Consider the following 12,315-nt stretch of genomic DNA (forward strand, 5'->3'; position numbering starts at 1 on the left):
CTTATTCAGTATTGTTATATATTAATTAAGTGTTAGTTAAGGTGCATATGTTCTCTACTTTACAATAAATCTACCAAAGAGCATTTATAAATGTTTATTAATGGTTAGGTAAGGCTTATTCAGTATTGTTACACATTAATTAAGTATTAGTTAAGGTGCATATGTTCTCTACTTTACAATAAGTCTACCAAAGAGCATTAATAACTGTTAATTGATGGTTTATTAAGGCTTATTCAGTATTGTTACACATTAATTAAGTGTTAGTTAAGGTGCATATGTTCTCTACTTTACAATAAGTCTACCAAAGAGCATTAATAACTGTTAATTGATGGTTAGGAAAGGCTTGTTCAGCATTGTTACACATTAATTAAGTATTAATAAAGGTGCATATGTTCTCCACTTTACAATAAGTCTACCAAAGATTATTAATAACTGTTTATTGATGGTTAATTAAGGCTTATTCAGTATTGTTACACATTAGTTAAGTGACCATTTAAGGTTAAGTAATGCTTATATAGCATGCACAAGGTTAATGTCTATATGAAGACCAAGGAAGAAGCAAACCTCTGCATGGAGACTATGGAGTATTTTCCCTGATCTCACCCTCTACCAAAAGTAAGTCATGTGTTGGAGGATGGACAAATATAGTGGACAAAGGTATGTGAAAAACCATGACCCTGTAAATAAACAATAAAAAAAAAGTTTTCTCATAATGACATGGCTTGGCCGTGAACCTCAAGACACATGCTATCAAACATCTTCATCAACCACCTAGTAATATTAAGAAATACCTTCATCAACATCAACTAAGGCTTTACTTAGACACTTTAATTAGCTTTTATTTCCAGTTCAGGCTTTTTAGTACATTACCTAATGTTAAAATATACACCTTAGTTAACTGTTATTAACAGTTGGTCAAGGCTTGTTACTGCATTAACTAATGGTTAAATAGACACCTCAGTTAACTGTTATTAACAGTTATTCAAGGCTTATTATTCCATTTACTAATGATATAATAGACACCTTAATTAACTGTTTTTAATAATTAGTGAAGGCTTATTACTGCATTTACTAATGGTAAAATAAACACCTTAGTTAACTGTGATTAACAGTTAGTTAATGCATCAACTAATGGTAAATAATGCATCAATTAATACCTTAGTTAACATGAGCATTGTTAATAAATGTTTATTAGACAATTTATTCAACCCTTAATAACGGTTAGTTAATGCTTATTAATGCATTAACTAATGCTTATTAATGTACCCTTATTGTAAAGTGTTACCTGTTGTTTTAAGGGTCACGACAGAGGTTTTGTCTGAATTCCTCTTCTCATATACAGATCGATACTACAGCTGGAACGATATGCTTTTGTCCCGATTCAATTTATATTGCAATAATTATTTTTTAATTGCAATTCTAGAAGTATTGTGATTCTATAGTATTTGAGTTTTGCGATTTACTTTTCCTTCTTTAACCAAAACCAGTTGAGTAACACACTTCTAGAGACAGTATATCATTAACATTTCTAAAAACTAGAAATAGTTTATCAAGAAGAATGCACATCACATGTCAGTCAGTCAATCTGACATTCATTTCATTTGGTAAAGAAGAACATAACATTGGTAAAATATATACTGTGTGTGTGTGCGTCACCCTCTGTCTGTGTGTGTGTGTGTATGTGTGTGTGTGTGTGTGTGTCTCTCTCTCTCTGTCTCTCTGTCTATTTTGTGAAGCACTTTGTAAGATAGATTATGAAAAGCGCTCTATAAATAAAGATTAGTATTGACAGGGTTTCTTTGTGTGTTTTTTGTCCTCTGCAGGTTTCCTGGTTTCAAAGAGGTGCGACTGGTCCCGGGGAAACACGACATCTCCTTCGTGGAGTTTGAGAGCGAGACGCAGGCGGGCGTGGCTAAAGACGCACTGCAAGGCTTCCGGATCACATTACGAAATTAAATCTTTTAGAACGTGATACCATTAATTTATTGTGAAGATTTACGTGTTGGGGTCACGTTTTTTGAACTAATGTATTTCAAATGAGAAGCATCTTACATAATCACAGCACGAATCTTTCTGCCAGTCGGGCTGCAGCAGAGAAGCTGGATACAGCTTTTATATTATTGGTATTTTTAGCCCAATAATCGCTGTTTTAATCAACATTTATTTACCAGATCTTATCACGGTTTATATGTATTTCTTTTAATGTTATTATTTCGGTCTATTTTGGCCAGGGAAGCTACATTGCTTTGTTGTTTATTGATATTTTTTAAACTATAACGCTACATCTATCAACATTTATTTAGCTGTTATCATGGTATGCATTTCTTTATTATTACCGGTGAAATATTACAGTAAATAAGACAGAACAGTAGGCTACAATATGAGCCAAGCTGGCGCATTCAAAGCCGATGTCCCACGATGCAATGCGGGCATTCATTCACAGAATCAGACAGCGATCAGCGGGTCTATAACGCCAGTATCGCTTCAATGTACGTAAGGGATCATGTAGAGCGTTGTTATAGCGACTACAACAACAACGGGGTGATCAGGACCCCGACGCCAATCTTCTTCTAGCGGATTTATTGATAGCTCTCCTCCAGAGGGAACAGAACTGCGTCCATGGCAACGCTCTGGCAACGGTGTGTTATACTTAGCAACGGTCTGTTATCAAGAAAATAACAGACCGCATTCTAAATTAGAATTCAAGCAAGCCATGTAATAAATATGTATAATCAGTAGTTTTGTCTCCAGCAACAACACGTAGCTCAGTTTTGTTCCAGTAAGTTATGCATCGTAATAACGTTTAAAAAAATCAGCTGAAGACTCCGGAAGTGACGTCGTAATTACCGCTCGGCGGATAGAAAAGATACAAATACATAATATTCGTAATATTGATGTTTTTGTCTAATGTTGTATTTGAGGAGTTAAACAATAAAGATAGCATCAATAATAAAATACAGTTTCATGTATTTGTCTCATGTATTGTGTTCTCGGCCGGCCGGTGGGCAGCCGCAATCTGTAACGGAATGAAGCCGAACACGTCCTCCCACCCACCCCGGAAGAACTACAAGTGCTCAAGCTTTGTAACAGATTCTGGGCCACGTCTATAGTGGGAGTTGTAGTTTTTAAATATATTGGTATATTTCTCATAAGTAGAAGTTGGTAGTGTAGAATTTTGGATACATCATGGGTTTTTTTGGGATGGGGAACACACTGGGGTCATAAAAATAGAATCATTAAAGGTATAGTGGAGGATTTTCTTTTTCCGGGTGGATCATCAAGACTATCGGTCCTCCTGGTTGTCAATCATTCTGGTGATATGTTTACGTCCCTAGCTTCCAGGTGTATATGTGTGGTGAGCTTGAGCTACGGTTTCAGCCATTCATTGAAGCATTGAAGCTTTTGGGAGAATATTTCACATGCTGGCGTGCGCTAAAAGCACAGGTTGGGCTTCCCACTGATGCCTCAGTCGCGAAGTTTCTACTCCACAGGTAAAATTTAGCTGTCTAATTGGAGAAATCCGTTTTAAAATCCCTGTAAATAAAAGTTTATTTTAGTTATGTTTTGTGAATGCTAGACCTGGCACAAGTCACGCACCGCGCACACACGGTAAACATCTCAATTTGTGGAAAAGTGCAAATCTTCTTTTGGAAAGTAGGCTTGTATGAACCATGCCGACAGCAACTTGTAAACAGTGCACTCTCGTGCACACGTTTAATAGGCGTTCCCTCTCGGGAGCAGGCAGAGTGTTGAGCATGTGAATTTTTTCAAAAAGTACAGAGGGCGGTTCTTTTCTAAAATTTGGGAAAATCCTCCACTATACCTTTAAATTGGTAAAAATAGCTTATTACCATATTTGACAGTGCTTACAGTGGATAAACTTTGGAGACCATATCTACATGATAGCTGAGGTCCAGAGCTTTCTATAACAGCTCGTCCGATGTGTGGAGCACCTTCTGTTGCTAAATGACATCAGCTGAAGACTCCGGAATTGACGTAGTAATTACCACTCAGTGAATAGAAAAGATTGCTGCACGTAAAAAAATAAAACAAAATTCTGCACGTTGTATGTAAGAATGTATACAATAAAAATACCAATAATAAAAAGATTGTGTTTTATGCTAAGCACTTTGATTTGCCTTGTCGCAGAAAAATACTAGGCCTATAGCCTATAAACATTATAAAAAGCTCTGGACCTCAGCTATCATGTAGATATGGTCTCCAAAGTTTATCCACTGTAAGCACTGTCAAATATGGTAATAAGCTATTTTCACCTATTTAACGATTCTATTTTTAAAATCTGATGACATCAGTGTGTTCCCCATCCCAAAAAACCCCCCAGGGTGTATCCAAAATTCTACACTACCAACTTCTACTTATGAGAAATATACCAATATATTTAAAAACTACAACTCCCACTATAGACGCGGCCCAGAATCTGTTACAAAGCTTGAGCACTTGTAGTTCTTCCGGGGTGGGTGGGAGGACGTGTTCGGCTTCATTCCGTTTCAGATTGATGTCGCCCGTGTGGGATATAGATACACACGCTTTGCTGACCAAATGACTTATGTTCCTATAATATACTGCCTAATTATTACAGCAAGCTGCCTAGACTTAACGAGCTAAAAGTATGCTGCACGGGAACAGAACCAAGGCTGCACACAGGTGGCCTGCATCATGCAAAGGAGGACATGTTCCTCTGTGGAATGCAGTAAGCAAGGACGGAGGACACCAAGACCTGGCACAGTCACAATCCATCAAAAGCAACAGCCCACTTTGTAGAGACAGATGTTCGTGTGTGATATGTAACTGCCCTTGTTAAACTTCAATAAAAGACAGGCAAAAGAGGAAGAGAGTCAGAGCTCACTGGTGAGAAGCAGACTGCGGAGTCTGCTAGCAGTGATGCTCTCCTTCTATAGAAGCCTATTGTATTAATACATATCTGTGTCTGTGAAGTTATTGCTATCTATTTCAGAGAAGAAGTCCTCACCTGGGAGTGCACCTTGGAAACCACGACAATTGGGGGACCCGTCCGGGATAAAAAACAAAAAAAGGATTCTTCAAATTGGTTGGAAAAGTTCGGTCCAAGGGTGAAAAGTCGCTTGAACATCTGGCCATAAATAAGGTAAGCAGACCATTATTCTGCATTGACTATTCTAAATCAAGGGTGTTCAACGTCTTATTAACCCACAGAACGCTAAAATTAATTAATTAAATACATAGTGACAACTTCCATTTCTATAAAGGTACAGGAAATATGGTATGGTTTATGGAACAAATATGAGGAAATATTTGTGAAAGTCTGAGTTTGGCAACTCCACCCGTGTCCTGACGAGGAGCGGTTTTGGCTGGGTTGAAACACCCGAGAATTGAGACATCTTAAAAACAAAAAGGTTAAGTTAAGGTTAATAAGTCCTCCATAGTAGAGGTAAGTCCCAGGTAATTGTATGGGTAAGTCCTCCATAGTAGAGGTAAGTCCCCCGGGGTAAGTCCTCCATAGTAGAGGTAAGTCCCAGGTAATTGTAGGGGTAAGTCCTCCATAGTAGAGGTAAGTCCCCCGGGGTAAGTCCTCCATAGTAGAGGTAAGTCCCAGGTAATTGTAGGGGTAAGTCCTCCATAGTAGAGGTAAGTCCCCTGGGGTAAGTCCTCCACAGTAGAGGTAAGTCCCCAAAGGAGTTGAAGTCTCCTAGGTATGACTGGTGAACGATTGTATTATTGAACCATTTCACACTATTTAGGTGATATGACAAAATAATCCAATGTTCACATGACTTGTTGGTTTTGGTGTCAGACAATTGAGCTAGTTCGATTGTCCAAAGGCTGAGAACCAGGGTATAGCGAGCCATAGATCTCAGCTGGCCAAAATCATAGGGAAACTTGATTTTGGTGTCAAATAGGAATATTACTTTCCTGTTTAAGGGTTGAGAACCAGGGACATAGTGTCCCATAAATCTCAACTGGCCACAATCAAGGTTTAAAAAAAAAAAAAAATGAAATGAAAAATTGACTCATCCAAATTAAGGGTAATGCATGAATGACCAATGTGTATGAATGCTAAATAGAAGCAATTGAAGCAGCAGCACTGCCTGAAACCTGACGGTGTTAACATAAAGCAGTGGACTGTTGAAGTAAATTGTGGATATTTAGATCGAGGGATTTCTGTGTGGCAATTTAGAAGTATTGAGTGTGTGGCAGTTTTGGATAAATATTTCTGGCAAAATTAATAAGCATATTTTGGCAATCTCATAAAGACCAGTGTTACTAGTTAAGGAAATGGACGGAGAATTTGATAGAGAAATAGATGACGGGGGGTGGGGAATTAAAGGACCATATAAGCCAGTTGGGGAGCAGTTAGAAGTAATGGAAAAAGCAGTGAACGCGGCCTATGGGACAGGGAAGGAGGCAGAGGATATGATGATACAAATGAGGAAAGATGTTAATCAGATACTGACCCATCAGGGGGAAATTGCTAAATGCACAGATCCACTGTTAGCAGCATTTTGGAGACAGGAAAAGAGAGCAGGTCAGGATCAGGAAGAAGCACAGAAAGATGTGAAAACAGGCAGTTGGCTAAAAAAGGGAGAAGCCAAGGATAGGAGAGATAAAGCAAGTCAAGATAGGAAGAAGTGGGCACTATGGGCGCTATTTTGGCAGGGAGTGAGGCATCTAATGGTTGATAATACAGGTCATACACAACCACATAAACCTCCATCGCATCTCACACCACCTCAGCCCACTACAGGGTTGTACCCAGTGTTTGATGTTAAGGAAGGAGCAGTGGAAGTTACAGGGCTTGGCAGATGTGTCCCCTCAGCCCCGTTTGCGGGCCAGGACCAAACCCACAGGGGGAAGATTAGGCAACCAACTGATGAGTGGCAATTACAGAGACTCATGGCTTTAACTGCAGGGCCCCCCACTCCTGACCTTTTCCCCATTCCTGACTGGATTCCAGCCCCTCCACACACACAACCACAATCCTATGCCCAACCCCCACCCTATAGGCGGGGTCCTCCCCAATGGCAACAAAATAGTGGGAGGGGATATGGGAGAGGAGGAGGGAGACCAGGGAGGGGGCGGGGCGGCCCGCCCCGAGGGGGAACTCCAGGGGCCTGCTTTGCCTGTGGTCAGATGGGACACTGGTCTAGGGAGTGTCCGCTAAATGGGGGTCAGTCACCAAGGGGGAAGGGGTTACCAGCAAAGGGGTCCATACCAGCCACCGCAGGGACCACCGACAGGTCCACCCCAAGCGCAACTGCAGATGGCTGAATGGAACTGGACTGGCTGGGAACCAGGCCAGCAGTTGCCACAATGACACTCCCCAGCAGAGCAACAGGACCCAGGGACCACGGCAGATCCCATGGTGTCCATGAGAGTAGAAGGAACTGTTCAGCCCTTCTTAGTTGACACAGGAGCTACTTGCTCAACAATCAGACATTGTCCATCACAACACATTTCACCAAGTCACATTACGGTGATGGGTTTCTCTGGGGAAAAGCAAAACTGCCAATAACAAAACCACTGCATACAGCTATAGGGAACCAATGCGTCCTCCATCCATATGTTGTTTCTCCCACGGTTCCTATGAACCTCCTTGGCAGAGATCTCCTCATAAAACTGGGCTGTCTATCCTGTGTTGTGCTGATGGAATATTACTGACTTTCCCTGACGGCCGGCCAAATGACCTGTTCTGAAGGAAACCAGGGCCACGGACAATACATCCTTTCCCCCCACCTCTGACTCCTACGCTTGACATTTACTGGGCTATGTTGTCTCCAGAAGGCCCGGGCTCGGGGTATCCTGAAACAGTTCTTCCTCTGGAAGCCCTGGATCTCGCAAGTTGCACCCTTTGTCCCTCCCCCAGATCCCCCACATGTCACCCTAAATTATGATGTCCACTCTGATCTCTGTTATCAAGACGCTTTTGACACGATAAGCGACACCAGATGGGACATCCACTCTCAAAACATCTTTGTGGGACCTGAAGGCGTAGCCGGCCTCGGTCCAGCTAACTCCGAACAGTTGCCATGGTTTGTTATGACTGAGGAATCTGCCCCACATGTTTCACTCGCCCTGCACCCAGGGTATGAGGCCAAATCGTAGGGTCCGATGGTCAAGACAGCCCTGACTGCCACCGACTGGACACTCACACCTCTCCCCAAGGTTCAATACTCTCCCTCCACCAAAACCTTCCGCATTCTCTGTGAGGGTCGAGACACAGCTTTTCTCCAACATGACTTAATTGCTAGGCACCATGGTAGGGAAAGGACTGACCATCAAGATGCTAAAGCCATGTTAGATGGTCTTCCCACCACTCTCTGGTCACAAACACCGACTGATGTAGGTTTAGTGCATTGTGCCCCGCTGACCTTTCACCTTAGGCCATCTCCGCCTGTATGGATACCACAATACTCATGCTCTAGGGAAAAGCAGCTAGGCATTTCAGATACAGTCACAGGATTGATTGAGGCAGGGGTGTTAGAACCCTCTCGTTCCCAGTGGAACACACCTATCCTCCCAGTTTTGAAAGCAGAAACAGGTAAATATAGGATGGTTCATGACCGCGCGCGCCATAAATGATCTCATTGTAGACACCACTCTCACTGTACCTAACCCACATGTTGCCGCGCTGACATAGGACCACAACACCACTGGTACACAGTGTTAGATCTCTCAAATGCATTTTTCTGCCTCCCTCTGGCGAACATCTGCGGAGATATTTTCTCATTCACATACATGGGTCGCCCATGCGATACACACGCCTACCACAAGGGTTTAACCTCTCCCCCAGGCCTGTTTAACAAAGTTCTGAAAAAACTCACTGACAGATTGTACCCTACCACCTGACACCGTTCTGGTACAATATGTAGATGATCTTCTGATAGCTGCACCCACCGCAATTGCCTGTCGTGCAGGCTACCAAAGTTATTTGTCCTGGCCCCCTAGGGAGGGTTACAAAGTAAGCAGGAAGAAAATACAAGTCTGTAGAAGAGAAGTTACCTTTCTGGGCAGAATCCTTTCAGGCAGTGGTGTAGGTGTTGTCTCCTGCACACAGATCAGTTATTTTGGCCCACCGAAACCATGTACTGTAAAAGAACATGTTGTCATTTTTGGGCTTGACAGGCTACAGCAAATCCTATGTTCCAGGCTATGTCGACCTTACAGATCCCCTCCGGGCTGTGGTACGCCAACAGGGCATGCGCAATTTGTCCTCAGCCTTAGACTGGACATTTGAAGGCAATGAGGCATTCATTAAACTTAAACAATCCCTTGCTGCAGCAGCAAATCTGGCCTGCCCAAACTACTCCCTGCCCTTCCACTTGGATGTTTCTGAAACAAAACAAGCAACTAATGGGGTTTTGTTTCAGAAAAAAGGGGGTGACAGAGTAGTGTTGAACTACATGAGCATCCCATTTGAACAAATTGAAAAACGCCAGCCCGCCTGCACACAACATGCTGCAGGGGTGGCAAAATGCATTCAGAAATCATCACACATAGTTATGGGACACCCCCTGATAGTGTTGACCTCCCACAGCATAGTGTCCTTTGTTAACTCAGCCATGTTTTCACTCACACCAACCAGACAAAGGTGAATCAGCAAAGTTTTGCAGGCCCCAAACCTGACCTTTACACATGAAGGCATTAACATGGCAGACCAGATGGGGGAGGGGGAACCACATGAGTGTGAGGACAGGACAAGAAAAGTGGAAAAAGTCAGACCAGACTTAGCTGCACAACCACTAGGGGAAGGAAGAGTGCTATTCACAGATGGGTGTTGTTTTAGACATGAGACTGAGGGACTGAAAGCAGCATATGCAGTGGTTGAAGACACAGGAGGGGAAGTGGTAACATTAGAAGCAGAAAGGATGCAAGGTGCGCAGTCAGCACAGAAAGCAGAAGTGGAAGCACTCATCAGAGCCTTAGAGCTAGGAAAAAATCAAGCAGTAACTGTATACTCTGACTCAGCCTATGCAACAGGAGCAGCTCACCTCGAATTACCACAGTGGCAGAGAGCAGGGTTTTTGACAGCAGGAGGAAAAACATTAAACAAACATGAGGAAGAAATGAAAAGATTAGCAAAAGCTATTCTCCTACCAGCCAAGGTAGCTATAGTCAAATGTAAGGGCCACAGCAATACTCAAGATAGAAATGAAGCAGCAGACAGCGCCACAAGAAAACCGCGCAGCAGGATATTTGGCACACCATCTAATGATGACTGCAGACCTAGAAACCAGGCCGAGCTTAGCAAAGAAACAATCATTGAGTTACAAGCACGAAGCTTCCCCCAAGAAAAAACAGTTTGGAAAAGCAGGGGAGCTATGCAAAGTGAGGGGTTGTGGCGGGGCCCGGATGGTAGACCTATTCTGCCACCACGGGGGACGGGGAGCGGCCCTAGAAGAAGCTCATGGGGTGGGACATGTAGGGTCAGTCAGATGTTGAGAAACCTACAACATTGGTGGCATCCATTCATGAAACCAATGGTAGAGCAGGTAACCAAGACCTGTCCCCAATGCCAAGCATTCAACCCTAAGCCTACAGTGAAACCAGACGGGGGACAGTACCCCCTTGAGACAGTGGCAGGGAAAGAGATTGGGATTGACTACACTGACATGACGGACAGGGTACAGGGTTGCAGGTATTTGCTGGTGTGTGTGGATTCCTACACTGGATGGCCAGAGGCCATGCCCGCAAAAAATGAAGACGCCGAGACCGTAATTAAATTTCTAATCAACCAATACATTCCCCAGCATGGGTGTCCCGAAAGGGATAAAGTCAGATAATGGTTCCCATTTCAAAAACAAAGATTTGCAAAAGGTGGAACTCATGTTGGGGCTAAAGCATAAATTTGGCTCCGTATACCACCCTGAATCTCAAGGCAAGGTAGAAAGGATGAACCTGACCTTAAAAAACAAAATGTCTAAAATATGCAACCAAACAGGGATGAATTGGCTGCAAGCCCTCCCCCTGGCTCTCATGTCGATAAGAATGTCAGTAAACAGTAGGACAGGCCTCTCACCATATGAGCTACAAACAGGGAGGTGTTTCCCGGGGCCCTGGTCTCAGCTTCCACTTACTGAGCCTTCACCTGTAACCATTTCTCACAACGCCTTTTCCCGCCAGCTACAGGGCACAGTCTTCCTTGTTTTCTAAACAGGTGACCGCAGCACACCCAGATGCGAAAACCAAAACTCCTCCAGACGCTCAGTGGGTGCTCCTGAAAGCAATTAAGAGGAAGTGGTCTGAACCTCGCTGGCAGGGGCCCTTCAGAGTGACGGCGAGAACATCCCACGCCGTACCAGCTCGAGGGGAAAAAGGTAAACAGTGGTACCACTGGAGCCAGTGTGCGCTGCCCAGGAGCCAGGCCGCTCCACAAAGGAAGTAGCCAGAGATCTGGCGCCAGCGGAGGGCTCTCCGCCAGACACTAGGAAAAAGAGGCAGAATAATCCTCTCCAGTGTCCAACAAGGTCCAGGGTAGTCCACCCCTGTGACCTGAAGAAGAGAATCACCAGGGAGAAAGGTGAAATACGCTTTCTCTCCTACATGTAGCGCGGCAAGCTACCATCCACCGCGGAACCCAACTTATTGGGCGTGTTTTCTTTAACACACGCCCCGAACCACCGCCTTTCATTAACCATTTTTCATTGTGTGCAAATTGCAGGAGTTGTCTGGTTTGAGTCTGAGCTGAGGGTTAAAACCAACTTATAAAGCGGTGCTGTTATAAGTAACTTGTATGGGAAGAGAGACTTGCCAGGGAAGGAATAAGCTTGCTAGATGTTTTGTTATTGGTGGATCTTAGGGGTACATAGGCTCCCCATCATTGTTACTTTCATTTTCTGGTATGATTTTTGAACTCCCCGCCAAAACTGCCCCACCTAGGTGTTACCCTAGAAGAACTTAAGTGCCTTGTAATTGTAAATAATATGTTGTGGACTCACTTAGGTGAGTCCAAAAGGGGGTGTGGGAACTTTTTATTCCATAAAAAGTTAACAGAAGTATGCTCTTAATATTAGAAGTGTTTTTCCATTTTCTACATTTTTTACCATCTTTTACATTTTCTACTGAAGTGTTTTACAATTTATCTAGAAGTGATTTTTACCTAGAAGTGCCTTTACCTAGACGTGCCATGTTCTGACTCTATTTTTGTTTTTGGAATATCTCATTCTCTGACCTCTCTTTCTCTCTTTGGTATGTTGAACTCTAGTAGAGTTCAAAAGGGGGAATTGTGGGATATAGATACACACGCTTTGCTGACCAAATGACTTATGTTCCTATAATATACTGCCTAATTATTACAGCAAGCTGCCTAGACTTAACGAG

General features: G+C 43.2%; 1 long non-coding RNA gene and 1 pseudogene across 1 annotated transcript; one reads left to right on the top strand and one right to left on the bottom strand.

The window, feature by feature from the left end:
* Positions 1 to 12,315, bottom strand: part of LOC120563789 — a 105,162-nt pseudogene that overhangs the window by 18,262 nt on the left and 74,585 nt on the right.
* Positions 5,125 to 6,595, top strand: LOC120564002. The gene is made up of 2 exons (XR_005640051.1): positions 5,125 to 5,412; positions 5,527 to 6,595. It is a non-coding gene; the product is annotated as an uncharacterized LOC120564002 (long non-coding RNA).

Source organism: Perca fluviatilis, chromosome 1 (genome assembly GCF_010015445.1).
Source record: "Perca fluviatilis chromosome 1, GENO_Pfluv_1.0, whole genome shotgun sequence".
Taxonomy (NCBI): domain Eukaryota; kingdom Metazoa; phylum Chordata; class Actinopteri; order Perciformes; family Percidae; genus Perca; species Perca fluviatilis.